An 18,172-nucleotide genomic window follows, 5' to 3' on the forward strand; every position below is an offset into this window, starting at 1 on the left:
AGGAAATTCTCACTTGTTGAAATGAGTGTGTCAAATCTCACTTGTATGTCTGAAGAAATATCATGTTACATTTGGTTCAAATGATTTTGATTTACCTAATCTTGTGTGGTGCTCTGGTAGGATGTTGGCATTGTCAGGCCACCACTGTGATAGATGTTGAACAAGGTGGGTTTCAGACTGCACTTCTTTTGAAGATTAAAAGGTATGAGACTCAGTTGCAGACAGTCTTCATAACAACTGTCTTAAGAACTACAAGACCTCCTACCAGTCTTTTTCTTTGCAGAACACTCCTTTCGTCAATTCTATTCTACTTATTTGTTCAACCGCCTCCATGGTCTAGAGGATAGAGCGTCTGCCTGGAGAGCGGATGGTCGGGGATTCGAACCCCAGCTGTGTCATACCAAAAGACGTTAAAAGATGGTACCCTGCCTGTCGCTCATCATTAAGGGACTTAAAAAAGGATTGGTGGGCTCGGAGTCAGCATACTGTGTCTGAGAGTTGGGTATTCATGTTAAAAACCTGCGGCATGGTAGCTCAGTGGGCAAGCACTTTGAAAATCGGCATTTGTCTGGACTTGAACAAGCAGGCACACACACGCGCATGCACGTCGCTATATAAGTGCAAAAGTCTTGAAAGTGACATTAAACCCCATTTCACCTCACCTAATTAATTATTCCTATGTGCGTGCAATCTGTATGTATACAGGTACCTTTGCTGCGGCTGCATACTGTACCTGTCTCCGCTCTTGCCAGGGGGGAGGTGTCTGCACGCTCATTCACTGCAGTAGCATACCCGCTAAAGATTACAGACCTCGAGGATGCTGCTATGGTGCACTGCACCATCATATATCAGTAGGCAAGTATTTATAACAACATAGTGAGAATTAATGAAAATGTTTGTACCAATATCCTTGCCCCAATGGATAATTTGCTATATTACTGAGCCAGTCAGCATGGATTAGCAATGATACCGTTTTGTAATTCCATTATCCCATTGATTTTATTATTTGTGAAGCTTCCCATAGCAATGCCACGTCATATCAATGCATTGTTTGCATATAATTAATAATGTCATCCATTGTTTATGACACGTAGGTTCTCCTATGTGCTATTTGTCGTTTTTCACAGAAAATATAGAAAAATGTGTATTCAGTCCTGTTCCAATAATCTGTAAAATGTTTCGGTGAAGATAATTAAGACATGACTATATACATGCACGTTTAACCATCCCATCTCTAGATTTATATAGAATAAATGTATCTTTCTCTCCAACAGGCATTTCCTCCTTATATCAATGGACTAGTTTTGGACTCTGCTTCCTTCATCCGCGATGTATTTGAACTGATGGACTGGAGTGTGTCCAATAGCCATGCTGCTCCCACCTCTGATTGATTGTCACACTGAAGACTCCAACACGACAATCAGTATTATCATAGTCAGCACGTTGTACTTAACTGTATCACTTAGGTTAGTATAGGAGTGGGTGAAATGGGACTTCCATGTTGTGTTACCGTCTACACCAAAACCGAGGGGCCAATGGGGTAGCCTAGTGGTCACAGTGTTCGCTTGTTACGCTGAAGACGAGGGTTTCATTCCCCAAATGGGTACAATGTGTGAAGCCCATTTCTGGTGTCCCCTGGTATCTATATTGCTGAAAATTGCTAAAAAGCGGAGTAAAATACCACTCACTTACTACTTCTAAACCAGCATATAAAATTAATTACAGCCTCTCTCAGGATTGATACCTTCAGGCATAGTTAATGGCGACGTTAATGTTTTGGAATTTTAGTGTATAGTTTGGGAATTCAAAGCCACACTGATAAATGTTTAGTGTTTATAGCTGTGAGGGACACATCAGTTTCTGCCATGTTTCAAATTCAGTCTGCATTTTTCATATTAATTTTGAAACTCTTTTTCGGCCTGTCACGAGAATGGATATATACAGATGTGGTTGAGCCATGCTGCTCTGGATGTATTCATTTGATGCCTTCAAAACAAGCCTAGGATTCTTCAAAGTAGGAGTATAGACACTTACACGGAGTTTCAATCGTTCAACATATCTGGGTCACATTTTGCCTCTGTCATTGCAAATTCCAGTGACATTAATGACAATACTAATGTATTTCATATCCATAGCAATACATTCACACATACATTAAGTATTTAAAAAGTATAACAGTTTTAACTTGAGGTAACAGCCTAGCAATGTGGCTAAAGTGTTTGCTGGGTTGGGTTCCATTCGTCACGTGTCACCACCTTTGTGGTCTAGTGGATAGTGTCTTTCTGGAGAGCGGGTGGTCGAGGTTAGATTCCCTGGTCGTGTCATACCAAATGGCACTTGTTGTTACCCTGCCTGGTGCTCAGCATCAAGGGTCTAAAACAAGGACTGGTTTTCATTTTAAACTTGGGCATGGTACCTCATGTGGGTTAGCACTATGAAATCGGCATTCATCCAGAAGACCTGTGAAGATCCAGCGTAGAATAGGTCTTCAGCTGACCTGATATTCTTGAATAGTGCTGAAAGCAGTCAAACTCCTTAAGCCCATGATAAATATTTTAATAGTTCTTGTCATGTGTCAAATATTGTCTTCATTGTCCGAGTGATAGTATACTATCATTTGTCACCGGGTCATAAAATCGACCCTTATCAAGGTCTAGTGACTGCACCGCTCCCCGGCTATATTTCCGACACCAGTTTTCGTAGTTCAGTGTGATTATATTCTGTGTTAGATAATTAATGACCCAACTATTTCATTCTCTTGTGATCTAATGGCATACTCTCTGGGGTAGAATCGGTCTTCAGCAACCTATGCCTGCCGTAAAAGGTGACTATGACAAAAAACAGCGAGTCTGATCACCTGATTCTGACTTGGTTGATGCCTGACATCGTATCCCAATTGCGTGGATCGATGATCATGATCATGCAGAAATATTGCAGAGTGCAGCGTTCAACAACAAATTTTATGTCAATACATGAGTGTGCCACTAGTTTGTTTGTTTATCTCCTGTATGTTTACTACCTTATTTGAATATGCCAAGATGAAAGTTTTTTCTATTGATTAGGTTTATGATGTTAATTTGTTCAATATCTCTCATGCTTCTCTGTGGTCCAGAGGATAATGATGTAGACTTGAATTCCAGTAAGGATGCTGGTTGTTTCAGCATTGAGTTTTTTGTATTATCTGAAATGTATATTGAAGCCTCAGTTTCACTTCTTTCTGTCATGTGATTAGGTGTGAGCACACAATCTCCATGCATTAGATGTGCATGTGCTGTGTGATCCTTAGACTAACATTTAGTCTCTGAAATATTATATTACACAATATCCTTCTTGACTCTAAAAATAAAAAAAATTCCCTATGCATGCTGTGGAATAGAGCTAGCTTGAGCTGGCTAGACTTGCTTTTGTATGCATATCTAGATTATTATTTTTTCATAAAATAAATATATTCCACGGTCATGGTGCAGGACTATGTGATCCTCCATGTTGCCTGCCGATTGTCAGTCTGTATGAAAGTATGTTGGAGCACAAATGTAAGTTTTCTTTTTGTATTTGACATTTTTGTGATGATAGGTAAATGTATGCATTTACCTATCGAGTTGAAAAAGTGAAATTAATGCATACATTTTAAGAAATGTAAAAAACATGTTTATTTAGAAAATTAAGGTCTAAATGTCACAAACTAAATTTCTTTTACTTTGTATTGTAGTTTTCTAAACCTCGTCACCTCGTCACTTCGTCACTGGAGGCATCATTTCAAGTTAACAGTTTGTGATGCAAACGAAACTTTCAGTGTGAAACGTTTAACGATATGACACTGACAATAAATTCCCTGTGATGCGAGCGTTTCGGAGTCTTTGTGTTCTTGCATCTACGTTATTCATATTTTGAAAATGTTTTTGTAACTACGATTTTCAAACATTAGGGGAATTAATATGTACATTCCGATATTTCTCATGTATTTTTGATTGTTGTTGCCTCCCCAATAATTGTACACAGCTTGTTGTAATCTCTAATGATACCATTGGATAGCTCATGTTCAGTGCTTTATTTTGATACTTACATCATTAGTATGGACATGGTGTTTTTCCGGTGTTTAGAAACACATGTTGGTTAAGCGCCTCAGACTATTGTATTCCCCGGCAGTCAAGGAGAGACTGACCTCTACATTAGTTGGTTAAATGGGACTCCAATCACCATCACCACATAGCAACCAAACTCCGCTTAAGAAAATGTATCTTCCATGTTGTGTTACGGTCTACTCCAAAACCAAGGGGCTGGTGGGATAGCCTGGTGGTTAAAGTGTTGGCTTGTCCCACCGAAGATGCGGGTTCGGTTACCCACATGGGTACAATGTGTGAAGCCCATTTCTGGTGTCCCCAGCCATGATATTGCAGGAATATTGCTAAAAGCGGCGTAAAACCATATTGCGCCCTGTATATACATCTACTTTTTTTCAAGATCTTGTGTATTTATCCCCTAGGATATAAGTTTATTGTTGTTGTGTTGTCAAAGTGTTGTGTTAGCTACCCTCATTTTATTACTGTAATACAGTTGCTTGGCTCAGCTGCATGTGTATTTGCTGTGATTTAATTAATCAGATCCTTTTATCGCAGATTTGGCTCATTTCATCATGTTTATTGTCGTCTATTGGTACAATTAGTTGTTAGTAATAACCCTGTGAAGCTGTTACCACATTTTCATTATTACTTTTTCTTGTTTAATGACACCCCTGTTCATTGGAGCACTTAAAACAAATTATTGTTTAATTGATTACTTGGTGCTTTCCCTCATAACGTTTGTAAATTTGGTTTGAATAAAGTTTTAAAGTAATAAGCTTTGTCATGTTGTCAACTTGTCGCTTGCTTGTAAGAACCACGGCCGTGCTGACTGGTTTCACCAGTGATGAACGTGTGCGACCTGCATCACTTCAGGCTTTCCTCCCACATAAAGTTGATACCCCGTGATAGAACTGAAATGTTCAAAACAGCGTCAACTTCCTCAGTGGGGTCTCTGACTGCAATGGAGGGTGGTTTTCACTTTTAAAAACAAATGTAAAGCTCAATACACCAAATTCCTTTCCTTCGTACAGCAAAATAGGGGTCCTACTATTTAACATCCGGGAACTTTGAGACTTATGTCAGGATTTTCAGAAGCAGTGACCTTTGCTGAAACATTAACAAATGAGTTGCAGAGTTGGCCCCAAATCCATGGTTTTAGAATCTCTATGTCTAAAGCTTCTACCAAACAACATGGTTGTTGATGTTTAATTGCCAAAACAGATATTGAGGTACTTCACCTGGATTTGAGGGTTACATTTGAAATTCTATATTTTGGTTCATTAGGCATTTTAGGGGGGTGGAAGGGTAGCCTAGTGGTTAAAGCGTTCACTCGTCACGCTGAAAGCCTGGGTTTCGATTCACCACATGGGTACAGTGTGTGAAGCCCATGTCTGGTGTCCCCTGCCATGATATTGCTGGAATATTGCTTAAAGTGGCATAAAACCAAACTCACTCACTCACTCATTTGAGGCATGTCCTCAACCACTATATCGTTCAGTTGCTTTGTGGTACGCAGTTCATCATTGTATCTGTTGATGAAAGTCACACAGAACAGAGTGTTGGTAGTGAGATGAGTGTTCTGTCTCTTCCTTGCCTCCTGGTACCGTGGTGAGTTTCAATATGGAAGTATTAGCTAAAAAAAGAGAAAAAAAGTACTGACGGAAATGAAAAAAAACTGTTTTTTCGACCTCAGATCTTAAATAAGTGCAGTTCATATACAAAATATGTAAATATTCAAACAACTAAATTAGTACTAATTGGGCCGTGGCACAAATATAGCGTATCAAATGTTTTTATGCCTTTTTACATGTAAAAGTGTAAAAATGTGAATAAAACAGACTATTGTGAAACTGGGCATAACCAGGTGTAAGTAGATCAAGGTGACCTATGACACCTTGACGACAGGTGAGAACAGGTGCATAATGCCTATGGTCTGTTTCTGCTATGTCAATTTGGACTTTATTTGGACTATTGTGAAACTGGGCATAACCAGGTGTAAGTAGATCAAGGTGACCTATGACACCTTGACGACAGGTGAGAACAGGTGCATAATGCCTATGGTCTGTTTCTGCTATGTCAATTTGGACTTTATTTTTGGAGTTTTATTTTTGAATGTTGAAAGTTCCAACAAATTACCTCCTGTAAAGTACATTTTGTATTGTTCACTGAGATCAAACTAGCAAATCCAGACTAGTACTTTTCGAGTTGTTTTGTTATTTCGTATTTAGAATCTGAAAATAGAGACGTTGTGTGCCATTAGTGCAGGGTTAAAAACACAAATATACTAACAAACAAACCAACAAACAATCCGATATTGGTAAATAAACAGCAATTCTAAAACTACTTTCCCATCTCCTCACAGAATAAAATGAAGGCATCGCTTTCACTTATGTTGTAGATATAAACATGATTGTCTGCTTAAAGGCTCCAACTTTCTTTAAACGTCCCATGCCTCCAGCAATATCAAATGGCCAATCCCTTAATTCGCATACTTACGGTTCGAGTGTTCTGCATCATCAGACAATGGATGCAATGGACAATGTGAGCTGATCTTTCCCTCCATGGCGCCACCTTTTTAGAAGTTCACATCACATTATTTAATGTTTTAATGCTCTATGAATGTACTTTACTGCTTTCAAGTGCTTACCTCGTGTGCTCCTTTTTGCAAAATACCCCGGTAATTAGGCAAATAGTCCATGATTATTCCATAAAGGCACGATATTGATTATGCAAAACATATTGTTGATATTCCACAATCACGAATCATGCCGCGGTAATTCCCCCAAACTTTTGCGGAGTACCACGGTGAGGAGGTGAGTAGTTGTGAGCGGTGGTGGATTTCTGTGCGTGACTTTATGACGTACTGTTTTATTGTTTTAATTTGTGAACAATAAAACAGTATTTTCTTTATGACTGGGTGCATCAACATTTGTATGCATATCCAATAGCCTTGTATGAAATGTTGATGTTTTAACACAATTTATTACATTGACAACAGTGCCTGAGTGTAACTAGATTCTTGAAGATGAAAATCTTATATGGGTCATTCTAAAAAAAAGTAACATTGTGGCCTATCAAAAAAGAACAAATCAGAATTCATTTTTGAAATGTTTTCATTGAGCAGATAAATGACATAACAATTACTAAATATAAGTGTAAAGTGTGCAGGCTTAATATGTCTTAGTTTCCTTTTTTGCAGAAAACTATTTTTGGCATCTCTGAACCAAATGTCTGTGCTGTTACCGTGCATAAAATTCAGTTTTTGTCTCCGAAAAAAAATCTAAAATGAATTAAATTTATGATATAGTTGTTGCATTTTGGCATAGTTCAAATGCCAACAGCTATAAAATTTCATTCATTGGGTTTACTAAATTATTAGACTGTAAATATATGCATACAATGAAATTATTTGCAGAAAGATGTACGGTAAACTTGTCTACTGCTTACACTAAAATGGAACTACCACATTCTATAAGGTAATAATAGTTATAACACTCACTTTATGAATTATATATATATATATATATATATATAGCACAGCAAAGTTCTAACTCTCAGGACCGCCTCCGTGGTCTAGTGGTAGACCGACCGTCCGCCCGGAGAACGGAAGGTCCGGGGTTCGATCCCCAGTCGCGTCATACCAAAAGACGTTACAAAGTGGTACTTGTTGTTACCCTGTCTGGCTCTCGGCATTAAGCGGCCAAAAAACAAGAACTGGTCGGCTCTGAGTCAGTATACTGTGTCTGAGTGGGGCATTCATGTTAAACTGCGGCATGACATCGCAGTGGGCTAGCACTATAAATCGGCATCAGTCAGGACTAGTTCAAGCAGCCACACACACAGCCACACACACACATACACACACACACACACACACACGTGCATGTACATCGCTATATAAGTGCAGTAATCCTGGACGCGACGTTAAACCCAATTTCACTTCACCAGGTTAGATTCCTAAAGGGAAGCGTGACTAGGTGTGGCTGGGATCTGGGGTTTGGGTTTTGGTTTTGGTAAGGCTTGGTTTGTTGTTTAACGCCGCACCCAGCAATATAAATCTGTAAATAATCGAGTCTTGGCCACACAATCCACTGATTGACCTCATGAACATCGATCCACGCAATTGGGATACGATGACATCAACCAAGACAACGAACCTGACCACCCGATCCCGATAGTCGCCTCTTACCACAAGCCTAGTCGCCTCTTACCACAATCATGGGTTGCTTAAGACATATTCTACCCCGGATCTTTACGGTTGTCTCACATACATACATTCCTATTAATACTTCAAAATATATTACCCTTAATGAAGCAGCAGTTACCAGTTAACTCCAATTAAATCGTATATTTAACATTTGGAAAAGTTTTTCATTGTGGGGCCTGAAAAAGTCGTCAAGTGTTTTCACCAGAGACTTCTTAAACTCTGGATGTTTTCTTCCTTTAGAAGCACCAAGACACTTCTCATTCGTTACATAAATTCTCATGTATAACATGTTGGAGGTTGTCCGATGTTCAATGCCGAGGAAATGTTCAATCAGGGAAATTTCTGCTAAAGGGTCGATGATTAGGTTTTCTCCGTTCACAACATGAATTTGGTTCCTGGGAAATACGAAGAACCATCTCGAAAAGAACTGATGATAAATGCTGACTTGCACGGCCTGTAATTGAACATTAATCTCACGTGTTAAGGGGTCTAGTACGAACGTTTCAAAATCAACATGGGTCTTGTTGCGTTTGACTCTTTTATAATAAAAGTGTGATTGTAAATAATCCGATACCAGTTGAGTAGTTGGATTTCGTAACATTACCAGGCACCCTATGGTCGATGAAATATCGGGGGCTTTTCTCCACTGTGTATTGGTTGGCACGTGATCTCGGCATTGTGCTGCGATACCACTCAATACCTCGCCTATAGTTGCTGTCGTCGTCAAAAAAATTAACCTCACGTTTAGACGTTTCTACATCTGATGAAGATCCAAATACTCCAGCAGAGCCCTTGTTCCACACTTCCGCACGCCAATTATAATACACTGGGGCAGCCGCCGTTCCCGTGCGGGCCCAAGGAAAGTGATGGTGTTGAGGTTGTATATGTGGTGAGTGTTGATGGTGATGGTGTCACTGCAGTACAACGCCAGAGAGAAAACGAGGCTCAGCGGAACCCAGACAAGCCATGATATTTGAAGCCGACTTAATCCGTGGAAACAGTTTGATTGAGACATCTTCAAAATAACAATCGCGTTGACACCACACCAGTCACCTGGAAGATATATGCAACTACGCATATACGTGAAGAAAGGGTCGCATGTATTCACGTATGTCGGTGGTAAATGTCGGACGAAAATGATAGGATGAGTCTGAGAGTTTTGTTTAAGACTCTGGTTTGACCAGCAACACATTTTCCCCAGAGGGTCCAGCATGTCCTGCGAGAGATATCTTTATTCTGTGATCGGTCGATAATGTGTTCAGTTATTATATCTATCCATGACAGTTTTATCCCCAACAGTTTCCCACATAGACAGATATATATCACAACTTCTGTGTACGTCATTATACATGACGGCTACTGAGTATGTCATTATACGTGACGGCTACTGTGTATGTCATTATACATAACGGCTTCTGTGTATGTCATTATACGTGACGGCTACTGTGTATGTCATTATACCTGACGGCTACTGTGTATGTCATTATATCTAAAGGCTTCTGAGTATGTCATTATACCTGATGGCTACTGTATATGTCATTATACCTGACGGGTACTGTGTATGTCATTATACCTGACGGGTACTGTGTATGTCATTATACCTGACGGCTTCTGTGTATGTCATTATACTTGACGGCTTCTGTGCATGTCATTATACCTGACGGCTTCTGTGTATGTCATTATACTTGACGGCTTCTGTGTATGTCATTATACCTGACGGCTTCTGTGTATGTCATTATACCTGACGGCTTCTGTGTATGTCATTATACCTGACGGCTTCTGTGTATGTCATTATACCTGACGGCTTCTGTGCATGTCATTATACTTGACGGCTTCTGTATATGTCATTATACCTGACGGCTTCTGTGTATGTCATTATACTTGACGGCTTCTGTGTATGTCATTATACCTGACGGGTACTGTGTATGTCATTATACCTGACGGCTTCTGTGTATGTCATTGTACATAACGGCTACTGTGAATGTCATTATACCCGACGGGGACTGTGTATGTTATTATACACGACGGCTTCTGTGTATGTCATTATACCTGACGGCTTCTGTGTATGTCATTATACCTGACGGCTTCTGTGTATGTCATTATACTTGACGGCTTCTGTGTATGTCATTATACCTGACGGCTTCTGTGTATGTCATTATACCTGACGGCTACTGTGTATGTCATTATACCTGACGGCTACTGTATATGTCATTATACTTGACGGCTTCTGTGTATGTTATTATACCTGACGGGTACTGTGTATGTCATTATACCTGACGGCTTCTGTGTATGTCATTATACCTGACGGCTACTGTATATGTCATTATACTTGACGGCTACTGTGCATGTCATTATACCCGACGGGGACTGTGTATGTTATTATACACGACGGCTTCTGTGTATGTCATTATACCTGACGGCTTCTGTGTATGTCATTATACCTGACGGCTTCTGTGTATGTCATTATACTTGACGGCTTCTGTGTATGTCATTATACCTGACGGCTTCTGTGTATGTCATTATACCTGACGGCTACTGTGTATGTCATTATACCTGACGGCTACTGTATATGTCATTATACTTGACGGCTTCTGTGTATGTCATTATACCTGACGGCTTCTGTGTATGTCATTATACCTGACGGCTACTGTATATGTCATTATACTTGACGGCTACTGTATATGTCATTATACTTGACGGCTTCTGTGTATGTCATTATACGTGACGGGTACTGTGTATGTCATTATACTTGACGGCTTCTGTGTATGTCATTATACCTGACGGCGTCTGTGTATGTCATTATACTTGACGGCTTCTGTGTATGTCATTATACCTGACGGCTACTGTATATGTTATTATACCTGACGGCTTCTGTGTATGTCATTATACTTGACGGCTTCTGTGTATGTCATTATACCTGACGGGTACTGTGTATGTCATTATACCTGACGGCTTCTGTGTATGTCATTATACCTGACGGGTACTGTGTATGTCATTATACCTGACGGCTTCTGTGTATGTCATTATACTTGACGGCTTCTGTGTATGTCATTATACTTGACGGCTTCTGTGTATGTCATTATACCTGACGGCTTCTGTGTATGTCATTATACCTGACGGGTTCTGTGTATGTCATTATACCTGACGGCTACTGTGTATGTCATTATACCTGACGGCTTCTGTGTATGTCATTATACCTGACGGGTACTGTGTATGTCATTATACCTGACGGCTTCTGTGTATGTCATTATACCTGACGGCTTCTGTGTATGTCATTATACCTGACGGCTACTGTATATGTCATATGCATTATACTTGACGGCTTCTGTGTATGTCATTATACCTGACGGCTACTGTATATGTCATTATACTTGACGGCTTCTGTGTATGTCATTATACCTGACGGCTACTGTATATGTCATTATACTTGACGGCTTCTGTGTATGTCATTATACATAACGGCTTCTGTGTATGTCATTATACACGACGGCTACTTTATGTATGTCATTATACATGACGGCTACTATGTATTTCATTATACCTGAGGGGCGGTCGGGTAGCCTAGTGGTTAAAGCGTTCGCTCGTCACGCCGAAGACCCGGGTTCGATTCCCGACATGGGTACAATGTGTGAAGCCCATTTCTGGTGTCCCCCGCCGTGATATTGCTGGAATATTGCTAAAAGCGGCGTAAAACCAAACTCACTCACTCACTCACTCATTATACCTGACGGGTACTGTGTATGTCGTTATACATGATGGCTACTGTCTATGTCATTATATATCACGGGCAATGTGTAGGTCAAATATAGATCATAGACACACATATCATGATATACACAGTGTCTGTGAATTGTAAGCTGTGTTTGATAATTTCATTCACAGTTTTTGTGATTGATAATTACCTGCAAAAAAAATATGTTATATAATGACCCACACAGTAGCTGTGTTTGATAATTACTTACTCAGTAGCTGGGCTATGTAATTACCTATACAATTGATATGCTATATCATGACCCACACAGTAGCTGTGTTTGATAATTACTTACTCAGTAGCTGGGCTATGTAATTACCTATACAATTGATGTGTTATACCATGACCCACACAGTAGCTGTTTTGGATAATTACTTACACAATAGCTGGGTTACATAATTACCTAGTATACAATTGATATGTTATATCATGAACCACACAGTAGCTGTGTTTGATAATTACTTACACAGTAGCTGGTCTGTATGCCCTTCACAATTGCTATGCCATTTTTGTAGACACACAGTTACATTGCATCATGTTATTTAGTGACGAACACTGTGGCTATGTGATATAAAGATGTACACAGTTCTTTCGAAATGCAAGACATTCAGAATCAGAAAAGATACGTCTGTAAGAAAATTGCTGATTAAAACCAATAATTTGAAAATTATTTAAACTAGAAATAAAGAGCATACTCACCATGCAGGATCAAACGTCCGAATTCTGTGACATCCCCTGATTCCTAATTAACTTCCCAATGCTCATATCAGTGAAATCACTCGTGTGTATGTAGGAGTGATACCTTATAGATAGGTGCAACATACTTTGTCACGAAATATCTTCTTGCCATCAACAGGATCATTGGTAAGGACAATGACTTTTATCACTGGTCAGAGGTTATGGAAATTCGAGTGACTATATCCTGAGTATCATCATAACCCGTAACTTCCTATCGCCTCTTCGACCGATATTCTAGTTATACCTCGGTGTGTGACATATTAGACGGTCGTAATGCAACTCATACCAAAGAACAAGGATATGATGTTCGTAGCCAAGGGCGAATCTAGGATTTCAACACACGATAACTGGCTTGTACCCCATACTCTTGTAGAAGTAAATGAACCTACAAAATACACATCCAGCCACAACGAATAACCAAATACAGAATCGAAATTAATTGATCTGAATACCAGTGGTCGTGAGATACATGTTGAACAACAATGTACATGTGTGGTTTGTTGTTTAACGCCGCACTCAGCAATATTCCAGCTATATGCCGGCGGTCTGTAAATAATCGAGTCTGGACCAGACAATCCAGGGATTAATATCATGAGCATCGATCCACACAATTGGGATCGATGACATGCATCAATAAAGTCAGCGAGCCTGACCACCCGATACCGTTAGTCGCCTTTTACGACAAGCATGGTCGCCTTTTACTGCAATCATGGGTTGCTGAAGACCTATTCTACCCCGGAACTTCAAGGGTCTGCAGGGGGATGACTCATGCATGTTTATCTAACACAAACATGTCCAATGAAGTTAAGATCAGGTCATTACGTAGGCGAAAGCAGTACCTTGGCGTTGACATTCCCATCAGAATCCAGTGACACATGGGAATGTAATACCAAATTGTGGACTAATTCTACGCACAAAGGGTGCAACGTCTGGCCCCAAAAGTCACCAAGACAACGATTCCCAGTGCGTGGACCACCCCTTATTCCATGAAAACGCTACGAAAACAAACTTACGGAGTTAATCAATTTACAAAGTTCACAATCGGAAAATAAGTTTCATGTTCTTGTCAGTATTAGGCGGGTTGGACGAGTAGCTTAGTTGTTTAAGCGTTCGCTCGTCACGCCGAAGACCCGGGTTCGATTCCCGACATGGGTACAATGTTTGAATCCCATTTCTGGTATCCCCCGCCGTGCTGGAATATTGTTAAAAGCGCCGTAAAACCATACTCATTTTAGATCCTAGTCACTGAGGAAACTGAATCATACACTGTAGCGATTATAACTGTTGCAATAAGTAAAATCTATGTTACTCTCCTATAGTCATTTCATTAGGAGAATAGTACTGCCATGAGTACGGCAGATTTCCTTGCTTTATTTGACACGATGTCAGTGTTGAACACGTCTGCCACGCCCCATATCCAGAATTGCTAATGGTGAATTACGGAACGTATAGTTGAACAGACTCTTATTTGAGTAAATGCCTTATGATGTTTTAAGCAGTTTCCATCAATATTCCACCAATATCACCGCGGGGGGCACCAACAATTGGCGCAATGTACCCACGTGCTGATGTTGGGAATCGAACCTGGGCCTTCGTCCGTTTTAATTACCATGAGCATATATTTTACCAATTAACTTTGAACCTGAAGCAACTCCAGTAGACATGACTTAAATTCCAAGAACCCGTGTATCGTTGGGATGGATGCAAGGTTCGCATGGATGATGACACTTGGCGTGTTAGCACTATTCACTCGCTCGAAGACGACCACATTGCTGATTACACATGGATGGTTTGGGGAACTGACAACTACTTTGTAATAATACAAACTTAAGGAAATACCTTTCATTTGTTTCACCAAGATTCCTATGTGATGTTTCATATACACATAGTCGTGTGACTGATCCATAGAGTATGTTTTTACGCCGGGTTTTTCTGTCATTTAGACAAATCACGACGTGAACACCATGCAGTTTCACGCATTGCACTCGTGCACTCATGGGACTTGAGCATGACGAGGCTATATCCACTAATAGTTATTGATATGTATCTTCAGGTATACATGTGAGCACACAATCCCACATACAGATAGCCCTTTCCGATGCGATTCCCTGTTTCGATTTGTACTTGTTCGCGTGGTTTTTTTTCAGGTGACCAATTGACTTGCCTTTGCATGTGTTTGTGAAGGGTGCCACCGATGGGGTAGGATACGTTCACGAACACCTGGTATCATTACTTACTATTTGATAGTGACTCATAAACACATGCTCATGATATAGTCGGAATTGTACAATCGACCCTGCTTCTTGCAGACATTTCTATTGGAAGTGGAAAGGGTTTTGTCGCTTTATTTATATTCATTTTTCCCAATCTTCTATGTAAATTTGAATGTGACTTTGATCTCATTTTAATGAATGTCCATGATGCCACTGGTACATCTTTGTCAGTTTGTACAAGAACACTCGTTTTTCTTCAGGTTTGTTTATTTGTTTGTTTAACACCGCACTCAGTAATATTCCAACTATATGACGGCGGTCTGTAAATAATGGAGTCTGGACCAGACTATCATGTGATTGACTTCATGAGCTTCGAGCCACGCAATTTGGAAACGATGACATGTATCAACCAAGTCAGCAAACCTGACCACCCGATCCTGTTAGTCGCCTCTTACGACAAGCATGAGTTGCTGAAGACACTGTCACAGGAGCGAACGTTGTAACAACATGTTTTTTTTTCCATACAACACCAGTAAAGTAAACAACAGAAAACAGAAAACTTGTATGACAAACATATTCGCCATGTATAGCAAGCATGGGTTGCTGAAAACCTATTCTAACCCATACTCAATCACCAGGAACCTAGACCAGGATCTATATCACATTCAAGACGTCTCCTTTTTTATTCCAGTTAAGCCAGAGTGTTGCATGATATTATTTCGACAACTCTGTTCCCCACCCGCCATCCAAGATGCAAACACCAAGGATACAGGGGTGTTATGCTCCAGCAAATATGCCACTAATAGCAATATGTGTATACCAAATAAAATGTCAGTCTGGCTCGGACCATGACAAGAAATTAGATTCATATTGAATCATATTGAAATTGAGGTCACATCACCAGACTGGCCCACGAGCCACCGCCTTCTGGCATAAGACTCTAGGCAGCTTAATACATCAAAAGGTAGAATATTCGAAGATCAGACAACATATTTCTAAAAAATCATATATATACTGAAATAAACAAAGGGTTTGGCGCGGCCAGCAGATTGATAGAACTGGGCCGATTCTGCCACCAGTCTAGCTGCTCTCAACCACCGAAACTCCCTTCCTCGACCAAAACAGGAGCGTAACACTCGACAAACGAGCTGCCCAATTTAGTCGACATTTACGACTTGCATTGGGGGTGCTGGGGGCACATTCTAAGCCGTGACCAAACGAGGGAAGAGCAATTGGCGTTGCACAGGACTCACCACATGGAGGCTGCTCTTCATTGGTGCCTTGTAGGTCTAATGATGTTTAAAACAGTGTTTCACTAATATCAGATCATCACCCAATGTGGAAGGAAAGTCCTGAGTCAAAATCTGGGATAAGCATGCGTAGATTACATTTCTTCAGATTACACAGATATACCACGGCAACCGTCAAACTACACAATCTGTGAAATCACAGTCGAGTTAGTCGAGTATACTTGACGTAAAAGCGTACGTGGGATAAGTGGAAGCCGATTTGGTGGCGATACGCGTGGTCAAGTCGCTTAAGGTGCAGCAATTCACTGGGAGGAGTTGTGTCCTTCAGTCGCGCCTCAAACGTTTGATCAGGCGTTCAAATCTCAAACTCGCCCTGGTGACGTTTCATGTTCTGTCAGGACCCTACCCGGGATGGTGGGTTTCACCAAGGGCTCATCGTCTTGGACCTACATCACAGACTGACACACTGATATAACTGAAACAGTGTTATAAACAAACACACTCTCTCGTAGGTTGACGTACATATACTTTCGGCTACAGCTGCAGACCACATTGAGTATTGGATGTCTGGGAGTTTCATGGTTAAGCTTGAGTTTAGCAGAGACTTTTTTATGATTATATCGCTTTTATTTAAAAACATTACTTTGAAAATGGTTATTGAGTGAGTATGGTTTTAAGTCGCGTTTAGCAACTTTTGGGGAATTTCACGGCGGGGGACACCAGAAATGGGCGTCACACATTGTACGCATGTGGGGAATCGAACCCTGGCAGAGTTTACGAACGCTGCTTTAGTTTTGGATATGTCTGCAACTTCTCCTGCAATACATCGCCACAATGTGGCTTGGGATATATTTTTAGAATGTTAATATTATATTAACGCAATCAATATTCCAGCTATATGACGGCGGTCTCTAAATAATCGAGTCTGGACCAGACAATCCAGTGATTAATATCATGAGCATCGATCCACGCAATTGGAATTGATGCCATGCATCAGCCAAGTCAGCGAGCCTGACCACCCGATCCCGTTAGTCGCCTTTTACGACAAGCATAGTCACCTTTTACGGCAAGCATGGGTTGCTGAAGACCTATTCTACCCCGGATCTTCACGGGTCCCACGCAATTGGGATCGATGACATGCATCAACCAAGTCAGCGAGCCTGACCACCCGATCCCGTTAGTCGCCTTTTACGACGAGCATAATCACCTTTTACGGCAAGTATGGGTCCCTGTAGACCTATTCTACCACGGAATCTTCACGAGTCGTTCGGACAACTGTGCAATATTGATTGGCCAACCGAAATTGTAACTTTATCAATGAGCGGATACCACACCTGCCTTTGACAAGTAACTGGGCAAGCTATCACAAGCGATAGAACGTTCGCGGAGCTCTCTGTGCTATCGCGGCGACCAGTCAAAAAACTCCGTACAGTGATAGATGACGACAACCATGCTTGGAGTGAACTGGCAACCGAATGACCGTTGTGTTTACCAACAAGTGGCGGCTGTCGTGACGACGAATGCGCTTACCGCTGCTAAATTACGTTCTTAGTTTTAATGAAATAGGAATTCATATTGACAAACAATCATGTAATTGAATGTAAGGGAGAAGTTGGTTGGTTTCCGTTAGTCTGTAATCTCGAACAAATTTGATTATACAAACAACCAAGCAAATTCATCTGGAAAACATGGCCAGTAACAAACCTTTCTAAATAAACTATGATGGCATTCCTAAAGACACAAACAAAAGGATGAACGTGACTACATTTGGGGTTAGAGGGCAAATGTCAAGATTCTTCGAATGGCCGCGCCCACACTGGTGGCAGCGATATTATCGAGAGTGAGACGATGGTGTCACGCGTTTGGAAGAAGCTTAAGTAACTGGTTGGTTGGTTGGTTGTTTAACGCCGCACTCAGCAATATTCCAGCTATATGCCGGCGGTCTGTAAATA

General features: G+C 40.7%; 1 pseudogene; it reads right to left on the minus strand.

Annotated features, from left to right (window-relative positions):
* Nucleotides 1-8,389: 8,389 nt before the first annotated feature.
* LOC139473151 (heparan sulfate glucosamine 3-O-sulfotransferase 5-like) lies at nucleotides 8,390-9,283 on the minus strand (annotated as a pseudogene).
* Nucleotides 9,284-18,172: the final 8,889 nt, after the last annotated feature.

Source organism: Haliotis cracherodii, unplaced genomic scaffold, assembly GCF_022045235.1.
Source record: "Haliotis cracherodii isolate W230 unplaced genomic scaffold, xgHalCrac1.p SCAF_27, whole genome shotgun sequence".
Lineage (NCBI taxonomy): Eukaryota > Metazoa > Mollusca > Gastropoda > Lepetellida > Haliotidae > Haliotis > Haliotis cracherodii.